General features: G+C 38.3%; 1 pseudogene; it reads left to right on the top strand.

The window, feature by feature from the left end:
• The first annotated feature begins 16,413 nt into the window (after positions 1-16,413).
• LOC129024138 (stress-induced-phosphoprotein 1-like) lies at positions 16,414-19,596 on the top strand (annotated as a pseudogene).
• Positions 19,597-19,842: the final 246 nt, after the last annotated feature.

Here is a 19,842-nt window from a genome sequence, read left to right as displayed (position 1 = left end):
AGGCATAGAAGCCTCACCCCATAGCCACCACCACCCCATGCCACAAGGAGTACTGCCAGACTACCACTGATGTTCCTTTAAGGCCTTAGGGCTCTTAAGTTAGCTTGTGGTGAATGCTGACTGACTGGAACTCACCCTTCAGGGCAGTGGGCTCCCCTCTCCCCCAGGGCAGGTCTAGAAATGCCATCTAAGAGCAAAGTTCTGGAATTGGGGACCCCCAAAAGCCCACTTTGTGCTCTACATCCCTGTGGTCGTGTTTGTACTTAGGTGCAAGACAAAGTCCCCTTTGCTTTCCTTCTGGTTTTCTCAAGCAGAAGGAGTTTTGCCCGATAGCCAACACAGCTGATAACAGGCTTAGTCTTATCTGAAGCCAGCAGGTCTCAGAGGATCCCCCAAGGCCCTCAGTGTAGTACCTGAGTATTGCTGCTTGTTATTTGAGTCCTAAAGTCTCTTCAATTTGCAGGTGATTAATGCTTTCAGGACGGTGTCCTTTCTTTCAAGGCAGCAAGTTCCCTTCTGGCCTAGGGTGTGTCTAACAATGTCATCTGAGAGCTACAGCCTAGAATGGGGGCCTCATGACTCTAACCAGTGTCCTATCCTACTGTAGCTGATCTGCCATCCAAGATGCCCCCAAGTGGAAGGAAGGGGCCTTTTTGGAGCCGTGAGGTACGCAAACTGGAGTTAAAGAAGGGGTGATGCCAGCACTCTCTTGGCTGCCCCAGCTGGTGTCTCAGTATGTCTCACCTTCCTTTCCCACCAATCCACTGTCTCTGGGCCTAGTTCAGCTCTAGGACTACCTAAGAGTTGCAGTCCTTATGGCCTAGACTGCCTTTCAAGTTTACTTAGAGTCTGAGAGCACTTTGGTCCTTGGTAGCAGCAAGGTTTGTGAGTCCTCAAGTTCAGATCACTGGGATTGGCAAAACCATTTTGGCTAGGGCTGGTTTAAATGCTTCCTTCATGGACAGGCATCAGCTGAGTTTGGCCTGGTTTTCCTCTGTGCTCTAACAGGACAGCAGTGAGTTCAGTGCTTCACAATTGCTGTGTCTCTCTCTCACAGTGGTCAAGGAGGCTCCCTGCACCAAGCCACAGCTGCCTAGGCTGGGGGAGGGGTGGCATTAAGGATTCAAGATTATTTTTTCTATCCCTTCAGTGCCTATTTCAGCAATATAAAGTTATAACCAGGTGCTATGATTGGTTACCTGATTTTTGGTTCTTTTTTTTTCTTTTTCTTTTTCTTTTTTTTTTTGTGACGGAGTCTGGCTCTGTCACCCAGGCTGGAGTGCAGTGGCACAATCTCGGTCCACTGCAAGCTCCGCCTCCCGGGTTCACACCATTCTCCTGCCTCAGCCTCCCAAGTAGCTGGGACTACAGGCGCACATCACCACGCCCGGCTAATTTTTTGTATTTTTAGTAGAGACGGGGTTTCATCATGTTAGCCAGGATGGTCTCGATCTCCTGACCTCGTGATCTGCCTGCCTCGACCTCCCAAAGTGCTGTGATTACAGGTGATTTTTGGATCTTATGAAAATGTTTTTCCTGTGTAGATAGTTGTTAAATTGGTGTCATTGCCGGGGAGGGGGCAGGGGTGGGGACACAATCAGTGGAGCCTTCTATTTGGCCATGTTGATCTGCCCAGGGTCCGTTCCTAGTTTCTTGAGATAAATACTTATATCACTAGATCCTTCCTCTGTCCAATTTCCTGCAGTGTCTCACTTTGGCAAGCTCAGTCAGAAGTCAGCCAACATGAGCCTAGAAAACATAACCTCATGTGTTAGCCCCCTTCCATTTCAGAGCAAAACAGAGGAAGGTCAAGGGATAGATCTGACAACCAACTGGCAAACTTCCACTACAGAGCGTAAAATCTGGAGATAAACCTTGGGCAAACCTTGAGGATGCTCTTTAACTGCTTAAAGACTTGTTATATGTGAGAGGGACTTAATATTTTATGTATAAATCCAGAGGTCAGTACTAGTATAAATGGGGGAAATTATAGAAAAATAGATTATAACTCAATATAAGAAAAAACTTATAACAATGAGAGGCCAACAAATGTAGAAGAGACAAAGTATAGAAAATCAGGCACTCTCAAAAATTTTTGGTTTGAACACATTTTAACAAGATCTCTCAGAATTTAAAGTACTATTTCACTCAACAATTCTACTTTTAGAGTTTTCTTGCATAAGTCTTATTATAAATGTGCACCAAGAAGTATGTACAAGGATAGTTACTAAAGATTGCTTGCATTACCAAACAGCTGGAAACAATGTAAATGTCTATCAATAGGAAACTGACAAAATAAGTTATGATACATCTGTGCAATCACAATGTTGTGAAGCCATTTAAAAATGTGGCAGATCTAGATTTTCCAGAATAATGTCCAAGATATATTTTGTGGAAAAGGCAACATGCAAAGCAGTTTCATAGCATGCTACTATTTACATAGTGTGCTATTATGTGTGTAAAAACAAAGGAAGGCAGATATACACATATGTGCATATTCTGTATGTGCACATAAAAGCTCTAGAAAGATTAACAGGAAGCTACCAAGTGGTAAAAACAGGAATATTGAAGGCATAGATTATCTGAATTTTTATAAATCAGATGAATTAGCACAAATCCACATTTCTAGGTACATTTTTATAGATAAAATGAAGAATAGTAGCTGAAATATTGGGTGAATACTAATTAATGGATCAATATCAACTACAAATAAAGTCTCTGTATTGTGCCACAGAGCTCTATACTCTTTTGCTCAGCATGGTTAGGAATGATTTTGATGAGAAAACAGATGATAAACTAAGCAATTTTTTATGTCAGAAAACTTATAAAAGTTGGCTGGGTATGGTGGCTGACACCTGTAATCCCAGCACTTTGAGAGGCCAAGGCATATGGATTGCTTGAGTCCAGGAGTTCAAGACCAGCCTGGGCAACATGATGAAACCCCGTCCTACAAAGAATAGAAAAATCAGCTGGGCATGGTGGCAGCACCTGTAGTCCCAGCTACTCAGGAGGCTGAGGTGGGAAGATTGCTAGAGCCTAGGAGGTAGAAGTTGCAGTAAGCCAAGATCATGCCACTGCACTCCAGCATGGGCAACAGAGCAAGACACTGTCTGCAAAAAAAAAGAAAGAAAAAAAAGGAAACTCGTAAAAGTAACAAATGCATTCCACTGGATTGCTGGTCGGTGTTCAATGCTCTTATAAACCAAAGTTATCTACATTCCTTAAATTAACATTTGGATAGAAACTGAGCAAATAAAAGGAATTACTGTCATTGTCATCAATTTCACATTTTAAAAAAGGAATTTGACAATTACTATATTCTCTATATTTTTCAAGAATAATGAATTTGGAGCTGGGCATGGTGGCTCATGCCTGTAATCCCAACACTTTGGGAGGCTAAGGCGGGTGGATCCTGAGGTCAGGAGTTCAAGACCAGCTTGGCCAACATAGTGAAACCCTGTCTCTACTAAAAATACAAAAACTTAGCTGGGCATGGTGGCAGGCACCTGTAACACCAGCTACTAGGGAGGCTAAGGAAGGAAAATCGCTTGAACCCAGGAGGCAGAGGTTGTAGTGAGCCAAGATCGTGCCATTGCACTCCAGCCTGGGCAACAAGAGCGAAACTTCATCTCAAAAAAAAAAAAAAAAAAAAGAATAATGAATTTGTTTAATTCTGAGTCAAATAAGAAATATTAATTTTCTTTAAATGTTAATAAGAAGCTATTTAAGTGTTTATTTTTCATATCTCCCTGTAAACATGTAAAAGAAATTATTTGGGGGAATTTTAGTTATTTTCATTACAAAAAGTCAATAAATGACAACATTTTAGATTACTTACTGAAGCTATTGCACCTTATTTAAGAACATACAAGATACTAAAAATAAATGTCTCAAGGACAATGATGTAAAGAGATTCAGGTCACCACAAAAATAATGATTTGCAGCTCTATGGCTTGCTATATTAAAACAATCTTACAAATATTCAGCTATGCCTATGTTGGGGTGAAGGAAGGCAGGCACAACATCCTTATTTCAAGACTAATGATTATTTCAATGGCTTCATATGTACTCAGCACGTGATCAAAGTAGAACCTTGCTAGTTGGCAGCCCCTTTTAGATTTAATTCTTATCGGTAATAACTGTTCATCTATCCAGACTCTCAGTACGGCAGAAGCAGTAGCCCACTTGCAAGAAAGGTCTATCTATCGTTTCCTTTTGGGATCATCAAAAGCCATTCAAGCAGACAGCATTTGAAAAAATAGATCTTTGTACAAAGTTATTTGTCTCAAATGAGTATCTACATAGAGTATTAAAGGATTACTTTACTTACATAGGGTTTTACATGTCATTTTCTTTCCCATCAGACACTTTGAGTATACTCTCATTACATAACCCTTCTTGGATTTTAATTATTTGTTTTATAGCTAGAAGCATAATCCTCCCAATAATGGCATGGAAAAGCACTGACTGGTGAAATTTCCAAATTATGCTTTCAACCTGGCATATATAGGGTTTGGCTTATTGTTTAGAAAAAAATTAAGACTATGATGAAAATATATATATTTGTATTGATTTCTTTATGTAATTATAATGTATTTAATTATATATTATTGATTATTCATATAATATATATGAATCTATCCAAAACAGAAAATTTGGTAATGCTTTCTTTCTAATAATGCCCCCCTTTTTTGTCACTTGGGAAACATGACAATTTACCTATAGATATTAGGTAATATTGTTAGAAAGATTTAAGATCTAATAAAGCATTTTCAATCTAAGAAAAATGCTAATAGTGTCAAGCATAAAACCACAAAGAAATCCTGTTGGTCCTCAAGCACTATTTATGGATCTAGATCTTTTGGGGGGCACCTAACTGGCATATTACATACTGGTATGAGTTATATTACATTGCATTTATCTGGAGAGAGATATTGGATTTGCAAATCAAAATTCCAGGCAAAAAAGTGCTGTGTTGCCTTCTATTAAGGAACACGTACTATGGACTTTTTTGCTCTCCACAATGATTTCAAGTTTTTAACATTGTTGGCAAAAAATTTAATTGCGTACATTTAAAAAATACATTTTTATAATAGTGCTAACATGTAAACAGCAATTTCCAAAATGTTGGTGAAGGGATTTGTGATTCTATAAATAGTTCAGCTCTGTAATATCCTATCAAGCTTAGAGCTCTACCCATAATTAAAAGTGATCCTTTAAATTCTTCTGGAGATGTAATATTACTAGCACTGATAACTGTATCCTTGCTACCTGGTTGTCAAGTGAAGAGAGGGCTGTTGTTTGCTTGATATGTCTACTCAGCTCCTACTAATGTGAATAGGCAATCCCCAGGGATAAATATATATATATAGATCTGGCATGTGAAACACTAACTCATTAAGTTTAATTCTGCAAAGAGATGTGAAATTCCTCCTGACATTACGGGAACAGCAATTTAACAGGCTTTGGTAAACTAAATAGAGGGTGAAATTATTGAAGATTGGAGGAAACAAACTCTCAAATTCTGGCAATAAAAGTCACCAAGATTTTGGTAATCTGGCTTGAAAAGTTTTGATAGTATTAATGAACCACAATACTAAAGGACAATAAAATATGTTGCCAGTTAAATTTAAAATTATGATAAATACTAGGTGCTAATTGAATCATGTGGAGGAACATTCATAGAATGGGAAATCATTTTAAACTCTACCTTTTCCCTATTGATCTCAAGTTGTTAAAATAAACAAAGCCTTCAGGGTATATTTGGAATTCATTTTTCAAAACTCTAGAAATTGAATTTCCAAAATAGTCTTTAGAAAGAATTCAGCTAGATGAATAAAATTGCTGGGGAAGTCTATCGCTACTACGTGGTGAGATTGAGTAAGTCAACCTTTCCATGGCCCTGAATGCAGGATACTGTCATCAGTGTATGAAGAAGCTGAGGTAGAACGTATTCCACCACAAGCCCTGACTTGACCTTGGAGAAGATACAGCTATAGATCTTTCTAACACCTCTAAAAGAGAGAAGAGTATGGATTATTTTACCTCATGTGTCAACTCCTTTCTTTTTCCACTACTCCTGTGCTCTTTTTTTCACAAAAGGAGGAAAAATAGGCATTACTAATGCTCTTAGATGCCTAAAATATAGACACTTGCATAATCTTGCTAAAAAAAATGGACGACATGAATTCTTGAGGTTCTTTCTCTTTTCACTGTCTCTCTTTCATTATGCAATATTTACATATATCAAATCATCACATCGTACACCAAGCTTGTCCAACCCATGGCCCTTGGGCCACATGCGGCCCAGGATGGCTTTGAATGCAGCCCAATACAAATTCATAAACTTTCTTAAAACATTTATGGGATTTTTTTTTAGCTCATCAGCTATGGTTAGTGTATTTTATCTGTGGCCCAAGAGAACTCTTCTTCCAATGTGGCCCACAGAGGCCAAAAGATTGGATACTCCTGTCACACACTTTGAATATATATAATCCTTATTTGTCAATTAAATATTTGTAAATAAAAAAGAAAGAAGACAACAAGAAACAATTACATGAGTAAAATTTCTTAGAAAAGCATAGTGAAAACTTAGTTTGCAGCTAAATTTAGCTGAGATCTCAGTTGAGAACTTGTATATTTTCTAGAAACCATGCAGGTCTGGAGGGATGATGGAGGTGGATTGGCTCTGCATCTATTATATGTAAGTCCTGCGGGGAGGGGAAAATTTAAACCAAAAGAAGAGGGAATCAAAACACACAAGGGCAGTACTAGGGCATGGATAAAATGGCATAATTCTGAATAGAGCCTGTAACTTGCCATTCAACTTGGTCCCCCAACTCAACTCCTGTGGACCCATGGTTGAAGTTTCATACATGGAGAATGCAATAAAATAATAAAAAGTAAAAGAACTGCTTCAGTAAACTTTTTGTAGATCCTTAAGAGTAACACTACTAAGGCCGGGTGCAGAGGCTCATGCCTGTAATCCCAGAACTTTGGGAGGCTGAGGCCGGTGGATCACTCGAGGCCAGGAGTATGAGACTAGCCTGGCCAACATGGTGAAATCCCGTCTCTACTAAAAATACTGAAAAATAAGCCAGCGTGATGGAGGGCGCCTGTAATCCCAGCTATTCGGGATGCTGAGGCAGGAGAATCGCTTGAACCCGGGAGACGGAGGTTGCACTGAGCCGAGATCTCGCCACTGCACTCCAGCCTGGGCAGCAGACTGAGACTCCACGTTAAAAAAAAAAAAAAAAAAGTAGCACTACTTAGCATCCCACTTAGTAAGGTGTCACACCAGTGGATGTAAAGAGAAATTTTCTCCATTGCAGTTAACTACTGAACCACAGGATGGGTGACAAAATATTGGTGCTTCGATGGGTTCATGAGTGCAGGAGCCTGTGGCACACATCAGGGCAACCTTACGTGTCGGAGATGTGCATATAAAATACTTAATACTGTTTCTGACACAAAACTAACACTGTTTCTAACACTGTTTTTGAGCATAAAATATGTGCTCAAAAATGGTTGCTTACTAATATGGTTATTACTAAGAGCAGCACCCTTAGGAGTTATGAGCTGGATTATGTCTTCCCCAAAATTTATATGTTGAACTCCTAACTCCTAGTATCTCAGAATGTGACTGTATTTGAAGATAGACTCTTTAAAGAGGTAATCAAGTAAAATTGGGTTCGCTAGGGTGGGCCCCAATCCAATATAGCTGATGTCACTGCAAGAAGAGGAAATTTGGACATAGACATGTCCAAAGGGAAGATGATGACACAGGGAGAAGACAGACTTCTACAAAACAAGGAAAGAGGTCTGAAACAGATTCTTTCTACACGGCCTTCAGAAGGAACCAATCCTGCCAACACCTTCATCTCAGACTTCTAGTTTCCAGAGCAGTGAGGAAATAAATTTCTATTTATTTTTTAAAAACAACCAGTCTGTTGTACTTTGTTATGCAGCCCTATCAAACTAACACAGTGATCATTAGCTGCAACAGAGTATATTATCCTACCAATCTAGAGGAAAAGACAAAAATCGTCATAGCTGATATAACTAGTTCCTAAGCATTCATTCACTTATATATGTTAATTCAATAAATATTGGTTGGTCATTACTATGTGCCAGACATTGTGCTAAGTGCTAGAAATTCAAAGCCCAGTAAAGCATAGTCTTTGTTCATGAGGAACTCATGGTCTTGTGTACGGGTGTGAGATTGGGAGTGAGAAAAAAGGAAGAGAGGAGGAAATAGAGGAGCGAAATGATAGAAAGATCACAAGACAGCTAATGAGTAACCCAATGGTTACAATTCCATAATCAGTACTGTGAAAAGCAGGAAACAGGCATAGGGTTTCATGAATGTGTAGAGATGGGCTATATAAGCAGAATGTGGGTTAAGAAAGGCTTTCCAAAGAAACCGTCTCTTGATCTAGGCATTGATACATGAATAGGAGTTAGCTAGACAAAAATAGAAATAAAAGGCATTTCTGTTTAAGAGACACCACCTCTTTCCTTTCTTTCTGAACTTCTTGAATTAAATAGAGAGGTCCTGTAATAGTGATACAAGAAGTGTCAGAAAAATTTAGTTTTGTTGCTCTTCTGTTGATATGACTTCTTTCCTCAGGCTGAATGACCTAAAAACTGTAGAGTTTTTATACATGTGCAACAAAGTTCAGTTTTGTATTCAAACTAAAAATTGAAAGCTACACACACACACACATTTGTGAACACTAAGAAGCCCCAGTTCATGAAGTGTCATCCTTGCTTTATAATTAGCATATCAAACCTTGAGAATAAGAGACTAAAAATACATTTCTACTCATATTCCAGTAATGTAAATTATTATGGTGCTTTTGCAAATCTCCATCTGATATTTCATTTATTGTCCTCTTATTTTCAGCAACTGATTTGTATCTAGCTTGAACGACTATTCAAGATACTCTTTCATTAGTTTAGTGATGAAGTCTGAAGTTACACAGAACAGTACATGCATTAACATTTCCTGATATTTCATTTTGTGTACGAGCAGCACTCCTATGTGCTATGGAATGAACTAATACCTCTGTATATCAGTTCTCTGTTTATAAGAAAGTTGATAATCTTTTCTCCCATTAAAAATGGTGAAATATATTTCAGCACAAATAGCTGTTCTAGTGTCATATTATATTTGAACAGTAAATAATGTAGGCCTGTGAACTGAAAAGAATGATAATAGGATATTTGAATGGTTCAGAGGTTAAAGAAAGCAAATTTTAAAAAGGAAAGCATGACAATAAAGAACCAAGATGACACGTAAAATATACTAACATTCTCTTCCAAATAAGTCATTTAGGCTTACAAAGATCATGGTGATGATGACGACAATAATTACATTCAGTGAAAATTTCAAGTACAGTCACATTTTAATTTACCCATTTTCTTTTACAAGTAAAAAAAATCATATTTCTTTCTCTTCCTAAAAGAAAGGTATCCATTTAAAAATAGGTCTTCTTGCCAGACTCCTTTTTTATTTTTATTTATTTATTTTTTTTGAGACAGGGTCTCATTCTGTCACCCAGGTTGGAGTGCGGTGGCGCGATCATGGCTGCTGGGCTCAGTTGATCCTCCCACCTCAGCTACCCAATTGGCTGGGACTACAGGTGTATATCACTGTGCCTGGCTAATTTTGTATGCTTTGTAGAGATGGCGTTTTTCCATGTTGCCTAGACTGGTCTTGAACTCCTGGGCTCAAGCAATCCACCCACCTCGGCCTCCCAAAGTGCTGGGATTACAGGTGTAAGCCACCATGCCCAGCAAATCTCCTTCTTATAACCTGCTTCAGAATGAAGAATTCAATAGACATTCTTTCAGTGTCAGAATTTTCACTGGATGCTTTGACTTCTATGGAAGACTGAGAATACAGGCTGCATGACATGCTGTCCTTGCAACTACTGGAATTAGGCTTGTGGTTTATATGAATACATATTCTAGATATAACCTTGCAAGATTTTTTCCTAATACTATTAAGATTCTAACCTATCATAATAACTTGGCCTTTTTTGGGGGGCAGATGTTATTCATTGTGACAGGATAGAGTATGAAAACTGCTGAACTTGAAAGGCTTTCAGACAAAACTTTGGCAGCTTGGGAACTTCTAGACTCTGCCAAAAACCTAACAACAAAATAAAGGCTGCTCCCAAATCTGATTATGGAGACCAGATTTAGCATCTCAAACAAAAATATATGTTAAAAAAAGAACTATAGTAAAATGTTAAATCATGTAAGGTTAAAAAAAAGACTACTTATGAAAATATCTCCCTTACCGACTCATGTGATGAGAGGATAGACTTTGTGATATCCAAAGAAATGCAAACAAAATTCAAATCAAAGAATATAAAATGAATTTTGAGGAAAAAATCCTGTGTGCTCTCAAAGAGTTAACTTTTAAAGTGCAGTTCTCCAAACCATGAAATAAAAATCTTGTTTTCATAGCTAAATTGGAAATATTGGGAGAGAGTCCAAAATGGTGAGCTTTGTCTTACTGTTTGTTATAAAAAGCAAACACACAAATGCCTGGCATGAAAGAAAAACTTGTTTCTGTCAAATACACTCTGTTCAGGAAGAGTGCGTCCGTGTGAAAATATGACCCGTATAATGGTGCCAAGTTTAGCAAAATCTAAGGTGATCTGTTGAGGAAGTGCTAAAAGCAGCTTTAACTTACACACCCAGTATTTAAAAGCTTTCAAAAACAATCTAAAGGAGAACACTGATAACATGCTTTTTTGGTAATTCACCTCTCCTTTTTACTTCCTTTGTCTCGATTTAGAAACTAGATAAATATATTGTTCCTGAAAGAACTGGAAACATGATGTTTAATATGGAACCTACGTTTATCATCATTCTGGTTTGCATGTCCTGGGTACTAAAGTTTTATATTTATTTATATCCCTTATGAGTTTAAAATAACTATCTTCTTCAACAATCCATATTTGTAAGAGCTCAGTTCATATGATGTCTTTATGGCTTTTTTAAAGTTGTTTCTCTTTAAAAAGTGCAAGTTAAAATATTGCATATGGGAGACATTAATGCTTTAGCTTTATGAAACATTGTGATAAAATGTATGGTAAAATTCCTAAAGGAGTTTTGCTAATTTTAAAAGTTTGGAAATTGTCAATTCTTTTTGTTAATTTTAATTTTAATTTTCAAGATTATAGAAAGGTTGTATTTTTAAACAAATTTCCCCTAATTTTTTCATGTGTTAGAAAACAGAGCCAACACCACTGCTGGTGGTATGCACAAGCAAGGATGAAACTCTGTGCCATTACCCCATCAGAGTGTTCTTGCCAGTGGACCAGGAACACCTAGGCCCTTCCAGCACAGCAGGTTCCTAATCTTGAGGGGCCAGAGAACAAAGCCAGGGGCCCAGTCGTAACCCACCCAGGGTTACAACATGAAGGCCAGGACTGCTGAGCTGAGCCTTGGGCCCCTGAAATCTTCAAAAAAATAAAAATAAAGCCAGTTGACTGAATCCACCTTATACCACAATCAAACCCTCAAGGGCAGCAAGGAAGATAAAACCAAAAAACACCATCCGAAGGAGAGCACATTCAAAGATTAAAGGAACATCACCCCACACAGATGACAATGATCCAGCACAAGACCTCTGGCAACTCAAAAATCCAGAGTGTCTTCTTACCTCCAAATGACCACACTGGTCCCCAACAATAGTTCTTAACCAGGCTGAAATAGCTGAAATGAAAGACATAGAACTTAGAATTTGCATAGGAACAAAGATCATCGAGAGTTAGGAGAAAGTCGAAACCCAATACAAGGATTCTAAGGAATCCAATAAAATGATACAGGAGCTGAAAGATGAAATAGCCATTTTGGGAATGACCCAAACTGATCTGACAGAGCTGAAAAACTCACTACAATAACTTCATAATGCAATCACAAGTTTATTGAATTATTTATTATTATTATTTTTTTTTTTGAGACAGAGTTCCATTCTTGTCACCCAGGCTGGAGTGCAATGGCGCAATCTCAGCTCACTGCAACCTCTGCCTCCTGGGTTCAAGTGATTCTTCTGCCTCAGCCTCCCAAGTAGCTGGGATTACAGGCGCCCACGCCCAGCTAATTTTTATATTTTTGTTAAACACAGCGTTTCACCATGTTGGCCAGGCTAGTCTCAAACTCCTGACTTCACGTGATCTGCCCACCTCAGCCTCCCAAAGTGCTGGGATTACAGGCATGAGCCGCCATGCCCAGCCTATTTAATTTTTTAAAAATATTATTTCTATCATTTTTGGAAAGTAGGCGGTGTTTGGTTACATAGATAATTCTTTAGTGGTGATTTCTGAGACTTTGGTGTACCCATCACCCAAGCAGTGTACACTGTACCCAATGTGTAGCATTTTATCCCTCGGCCCCCTTGATTGTCTTGGGTCTGTGTCCCCACCCAAATCTCATTTCAAATTGTAATCCCCAGATGTTGAGCAAGGGACTTGTAATCCCCATGTGTCGAGGGAGGGGGTTGATTGAATCATAAGGTCAGTTTCCCCAATGCTGTTCTCATGATAGCAAGTAAGTTCTCACAAGATCTGATGGTTTATAAGGCAGTTTTCCCTGCTCTCTCTCACATACTCTCTCTCTCTCTCTCTCTTGCCTGCTGCCACATAAGATGTGCCTGCTTCCCCTTCCACCCTGATTGTAAGTTTCCTGAGGCCTCCCCAGTCATGTGGAACTGAGAGTCAATTAAACTTCTTTTCTTTATAAATTACCCAGTCTCAGGCAGTTCTTTATAGCAGTGTGAGAACAGACTAATACACCCCTTCCACTCTTTCCCCCGAGTCCCCAACAGCTATTGCATTATTCTTATGCCTTTGCGTCCTCATAGCTTAGCTCCCATCTATAAGTGAGAAGATACAATATTTGGTTTTCCAACCTGAGTTACTTCACTTAGAATAATGGTCTCCAACCCCATCCAGGTTGCTGTGACTGCTATTATTTCTTTCCTCTTTATAGCTGAGTAGTATTCCATGGTGTCTGTGTGTGTGGGTGTGCGTGTGTGTGTATATATATATATAGTATGGTGTATATATATGTATATGGTATGGTGTGTGTGTGTATATATAGTATGGTGTGTGTTTATACATATATATATAGTATGGTATATATATATATATATATCACAATTTCTTTATCCACTCATTGAATGATGGGAATTTGGACTGGTTCCGAATTTTTGCAATTGTAAATTGTGCTGCTATAAATATGCATGTGCAAGTGGCTTTTTCATATAATGGCTTCTTTTTCTCTGGGTAGATACCCAGTAGTGGGATTGCTGGATCAAACTGTAGATCTACTTTTAGTTCTTTAAGGAATGTTGATACTGTTTTCCATAATGGTTGTACTAGTTTACATTCTCATCAGCAGTGTAAAAGTGTTCCCTTTTCACCACATCCATACCAACATCTATTTTTTTTTATTTTTTAATTATGGCCATTCTTACAGGAGTAAGGTGGTATCACATTGTGGTTCTGATGTGCATTTTCCTGGTCATTAGTAATGTTAAGCATTTTTTATATCTTTGTTGGCCATTTGTATATCTTCTTTTGAGAATTGTCTATTCATGTCCTCAGCCCATTTTTTGATGTGATTATTATTTTTTCTTGCTCATTTGACTTCCTTGTAGATTCTGGATATTATTAGTCCTTTGTCAGATGCATACTTTGTGAATAATTTCTCCCACTCTGTGGGTTGTCTGTTTACTCTGTTGATATTTCTTTTGCTGTGAAGAAGCTTTTTAATTTAATAAGGTCTTATCTATTTATCTTTGTTTTGGTTGCATTTGCTTTTGGGTTGTTGGTCATGAACTCTGCCTAAACGAATGTCTAGAAGAGTTTTTTCTATGTTATATTCTAGAATTTAGATGATTTGAGGTCGCAGATTTGAGTCTTTAATACATCTTGAGTTGTTTTTTTTTTTAAGGTGAGAGATGACCCTGCAGTTTCATTCTCCTACATGTGGCTTGCCAATTATCCCAGCATCATTTGTTGAAAGGGTAGTCCTTTTCCCACTTTATGCTTTGGTTTGCTTTATCAAAGATCAGTTGGCTGTAAGTATTTGGCTTTATTTCTGGATTCTCTGTTCTGTTCCATTGGTCTATGTGCCTATTTTTATACCAATACCATGTTGTTTTGGTGACTAGAGCCTTGTAGTATAGTTTGAAGTCAGGTAATGTGATGCCTCCAGATTTGTTCTTAGTGCTTAGCCTTGCTTTGGCTATACAGGCTCTTTTTTTGGTTCCATATGTATTTTAGGATTTTTTTCTAGTTCTGTGAAGAATGATGATGGTATTGTGATGGAAATTGCATTAAGTTTGTAGATTGATTTTGGCAGTATAGTTATTTTCACAGCATTGATTCTACCCATTCATGAGCATGGGATGCATTTTCATTTGTTTGTGTCATCTATGATTTCTTTCAGCAGTGTTTTGCAGTTTTCCTTACAGAAATCTTTCACCTCCTTGGTTAGGTGTATTCCTAAGTATTTTATATATTTTTTGCAGCTATTGTAAAAGGGAGTTAGTTCTTGATTTGATTCTCAGCTTGGTTGCTATTGGTGTATAGCAGTGCTAGTAATTTGTGTACATTGATTTTTTATCCTGAAACTTTACTGAATTCATTTATCATGCCTAGAAGCTTTTTGGATGAGTCTTTAGGGTTTTTCAGGTATATGATCATATCATCAGCAGACAGTGACAGTTTATCTCTTTACCAATTTGGATGCTCTTTATTTCTTTCTTTTGTCTGAGGAATCCCAGTACTATGTTAAATATAAGTGGTGAAAGTGAGCATCCTTATCTTGTTCCAGTTCTCACAGGGGATGCTTTCAACTTTTCCCCATTCAGTATAATGTTGGCTGTGGGTTTACCATAGGTGGCTTTTATTACTTTAAGGTGTGTCCCTTCTATGCCAATTTTGCTGAGGGTTTTAAGCATAAAGCGATGCCAGATTTTGTCAAATGCATTTTCTGCATATGTTGAGATGATTATATGATATTTGTTTTAATTCTGTTTATGTGGTTTATCACATTTACTGGCTTTTGCATTTTAAACCATTCCTGCATCCCTAGTGTAAAACCCACTTGATTACGTTGGAATATATTTTGGATACGCTGTTGGAATCAGTTAGCTAGTATTTTGTTGAGGATTTCTGTATCTATGTTCATCAGAGATATTGGTCTATAGTTTCCTTTCCTTGTTATGTCTTTCCTGGTTTTGGTATTAGGATGATACTGGCTTCATAGACTGATTTGGAGAGGACTCCCTAAATCTGTATCTTTTGAAATGGTTTCAGTACTATTGGTACCAATCTTTAATTGAATGTCTGATAGACTGCAGCTGGGAATGCATCTGGTCCTGGATTTTTTTTTAGCAGTTTATTTTAATTACAATTTCAATCTCGCTGCTTGTTACTGGTCTGTTCTGAGTTTCTATTTCTTCTTGGTTTATCTATTTCCAGGAATTTATTATTATTAAATTATTATTTATTATTACTACATTATTATTATTATTATTATTATTAAGACAGAGTCTTGCTCTGTCACCCAGGCTGGAGTGCAGTGGCATGATCTCGGCTCACTGCAGCCTCCGCCTCCCAGGTTCAAGCAATTCTCCTGCCTCAGCCTCCCAAGTAGCTGGGACTACAGGCGCGAACCACCATGCCCAGCTAATTTTTGTATTTTTAGTAAAGACGAGGTTTCACCATTTTGGCTAGGATGGTCTTTATCTGCTGACCTCGTGATCTGCATGGGTTTTTCTTTTCTGTTGTATTGTCAGGCTGCAAATTTTTCAAGCTTATATGTTCTTCTTCCTCTTGAATGCTTTACCACTTAAGACATTTCTTTCACCAATACCCTAAATCATCTCTTTCAAGTTCAAAGTTCCAGAGATCTCTAGATCAGGGGCAAAATGCCACCAGTCTCTTTGCTAAAGCATAGCAAGAGTGACCTTTACTCCAGTTTCCCATAAGTTCCTCATCTCCATCTGAGACCAATTCAGCTTGGACTTAATTGTCCATATCACTATCAGCATTTTGGTCAAAGCCATTCAACAAATCTCTGGGAAGTTCCAAACTTTCCCACATCTTCCTGTCTTTGGAGCCCTCCAAGTCTCTAGGAAGTTCCAAACTTTCCCGCACTTTCCTGTCTTCCTCTGAGCCCTCCAAACTGTTCCAACCTCTGCCTGTTACCCACTTGCAAAGTTGCTTCCACATTTCAGGTATCCATATAGCAGCACCCCACTACCTCAGAACCAATTTACTGTATTAGTTCCTTCTCACACTGCTATGAAGAAATACCAGAGACTGGGTTGGGAACGTGGAGTAGACAGATTTGATTCAACGGGGTTCCTGGCCGCGCTGTGCTATGAAGCAGGTCAATGAGCTGAAAGACAAGGGCAACAAGGCCCTGGGCATGGGCAACATCGACAATGCCTTACAGTACTACTCCGAAGCCATTAAGCTGGATCCCCACAACCAAGTGCTCTACAGCAACGGTTCTGCCACCTATGCCAAGAAAAGAGACTAACAGAAGGCTTACAAGGACGGCTGCAAGACCGTCGACCTAAAAGCTTGACTGGGGCAAGGACTATTCACGAAAACCAGCAGCTCTAGGGTTCTTAAACCGATTTGAAGAAACCAAGTGAACCTACGAGGAGCGCTTAAAACACGAGGTAAATAACCCTCAACTGAAAAAGGGTTTACAGAATATGGAGGCCAGGTTGGCAGAGAGAAAATTTATGAATGCTTTCAACATGCCCAATCTGTATCAGAAGTTGGAGAGTGATCCCAGGACAAGGACACTGATCAGTGATCCTACCTACCGGGAGCTGATAGAGCAACTACAAAACAAGCCTTCTGATCTGGGCACAAAACTACAAGATCCCCGGATCATGACCACTCTCAGTGTCCTCCTTGAGGTCGCTCCGGGCAGTATGGATGAGGAGGAAGAGGTTGCAACATCTTCACCACCACCCCTTCCCAAAAAGGAGACCAAGCCAGAGCCAATGGAAGATCTTCCAGAGAATAAGAAGCAGGCACTGAAAGAAAAAGAGCTGAGGAACAATGCCTACAAGAAGAAAGACTGACAGCCTTGAAGCATTACGACAAAGCCAAGGAGCTGGACCCCAGCGTCATGACTTACATTACCAATCAAGCAGCGGTATAATTTGAAAAGGGCTACTGCAATAAATGCCAGGAGCTTTGTGAGAAGTCCATTGAAGGGGGGAGAGAAAACAGAGACTATCTACAGATTGCCGAAGTGTGTGCTCGAATTGGCAACTCCTGCTTCAAAGAAGAAAAGTACAAGGATGCCATCCATTTCTATAACAAGTCTTTGGCAGAGCACCGAACTCCAGATGTGCTCAAGAAATGCCAGCAGGCAGAGAAAATCCTGAAGGAGCAAGAACGGCTGGCCTACATAAACCCTGACCTGGCTTTGGAGGAGAAGAACAAAGGCAACGAGTGTTTTCAGAAAGGGGACTATCCCCACGCCATGAAGCATTATACAGAAGCCATCAAAAGGAACCCGAAAGATGTCACCATGATTCTGAGGCTTCCCCAGCCATGTGGAACTGTAAGTCCAATTAAACCTCTTTTTCTTCCCAGTCTCGGGTATGTCTTTCTCAGCAGCATGAAAATGGACTACTATGAATGTGATCTTCCATTTTCCTGCTTTTGACTGAGATACAGCTACAGAAAGTTATTATTTTTTATTTTCCTTTCAATTACTATAGGAAAAACAATTGTGCAAGAAAAACAAGAATTAACAACTGACACTTAAATTCAAATGTGTTTATGTGAAAAATTTGGCTGTGTGTTGTCAGTTTGTGACTTCTGGTTTAGAGTGAAATGTAAAAATTGTTAGGTTATCCAGACATTGCGACGTCAGGCACACAGCACCATCTGTGAAGTACTGTTCCCAGGAAGTTGAAGCTGAGTGTAATTAAGTCCCCAGAGTTAACTTTCATTTATAAAAATAAGGAAGACAGAGAAACTAAGGACATAGACAAATCCAGAAAGTGGGATATTCCATAAGAACAACTGTTGTGGTTTCTCTAACTAGTCAATGGCAGGGAAAATAAAGGTGAGAGAAAATACTGTTCTAGATTCACAAAGACCAAAGAGGTATCAATTAAGTGGAATTTATAAATTTTGTTTCAATCCTAATTAGAGCACACATTTTTAAATAACCAGGAACATTTACTTGTAGACAAGATATTAGATTATTTATTGATACAAAATAATAATACATACTTGTGAGGTATATGTGATATTTTGATACATGCATACAATATGTAATGATCAAATCAGGGTATTTACGCTATCCATCACCTCAAACATTTATCTTTGTGTGTGTGTGTGTTGGGAACACTTAAATCTTCTCTTCTAGCTGTTTTGAAATATACAATAAATTATTATTAATGATAGTAATCCTGCTGTGCTGTTAAAAGTTAGAATGTATTCCTTTTATCTAACTGTTTGTACCCATTAACCAAACTTTTTTCATCTACCCTACCCTTCCCAGCCTCTGACAACTATCACTCTACATTCTAACTCCATGAGATCAACTTTTCTAGCTCCCACATATGAGTGAAAATGTGTGATATTTGTCTTTTTATTCCTGGCTTATTTTACTTAACATAATGACCTCTAGTTCCATCAATATTGCTGCAAATGACAGGATTTCATTGTTTTCTAATGGCTGAATAGATTCCAGTGTATGTATACAAAATTTCCTTTATCCATTCATCTATTGATGGACACTTAAATTAATTCCATATCTTGGCCATGGGAATACTGCTGCAACAAATGTGGGTGAAGCACTGTATTGTATGGTAGTTCTATTTTTAGTTTTAGAGAGCCTTCCATACTGTTTTCCATAATGACTGTACTCATTCACATTCTCACTAACCATAAATAAGGGTTTTGTAACAGAGTATCCATGATTGTATGTAGAGGTGAAATTATGTGATGTCTGAGACTTGTCTTAAATACTTATGAAAAATGAGAAACAACAAAAAGAGATAGATGTGGCAAGTGAGGCAAATCTTGATAATGACTGAGTCTGGTGATTAGTATATGTGGGTCCATTGTACAATTTTCTATTTTTGTTTATGTTTGGAAGTATTCATTTAAAAAATTTAAACTACAGAGAATTTCACTTCTAGGTATGGTATATTATTACCCTGCCTGACAACTCTCTCCTCCATCCCACTGAAGAAAACAAATATAAAACTCAGGCGTAAAACAAAAAGTGAATACTTGAATGTAGTGGAGAGTGGTCAAAAGTGTCTGTTGGATGGGAAGTACATGTTTACCTGGTGGAAGGGAGATAAGTACATTCCCATCTCTGCAATTGTTAGTCAGCAGCTAAGTGCACTCCACACTTAGATTTTTCTGACTCGACTACCAACCTTTTATTTTGAAAATTGATATTCAAAAAAACACTTTTTTTTCTGAATAAACCTTATTTCAGGGAACACAAATAGTTGACTGGAGAAATTCTTTCTTTGTAGACAAATACAAGCTTTTAAAAGTAGAAGAATGATAGAATTAAGAAATCATTTTGTTTTGTTTTATTATGTTTCATTTTGCAACATCTAGTGAAATAATGGATCTTGGTAACAATCATCAGCGGATGCTAAAACCATTAGGAGAAAGGCTATGGGGATTATGCAATGAACGAATTGGACTGATAACACAGGAACTCACTCATCAATTTTAATTACCATAATTAACAGGGGACTACGAGATATCATAGCACAATGCAGAGGAAATACACAGCACTCCCTCT

This window comes from Pongo pygmaeus, chromosome X (genome assembly GCF_028885625.2).
Source record: "Pongo pygmaeus isolate AG05252 chromosome X, NHGRI_mPonPyg2-v2.0_pri, whole genome shotgun sequence".
Classification (NCBI taxonomy): Eukaryota; Metazoa; Chordata; class Mammalia; order Primates; family Hominidae; genus Pongo; species Pongo pygmaeus.
Note: the sequence above shows the minus strand (reverse complement) of the source record. Positions and strands in the feature narration are given on the sequence as shown.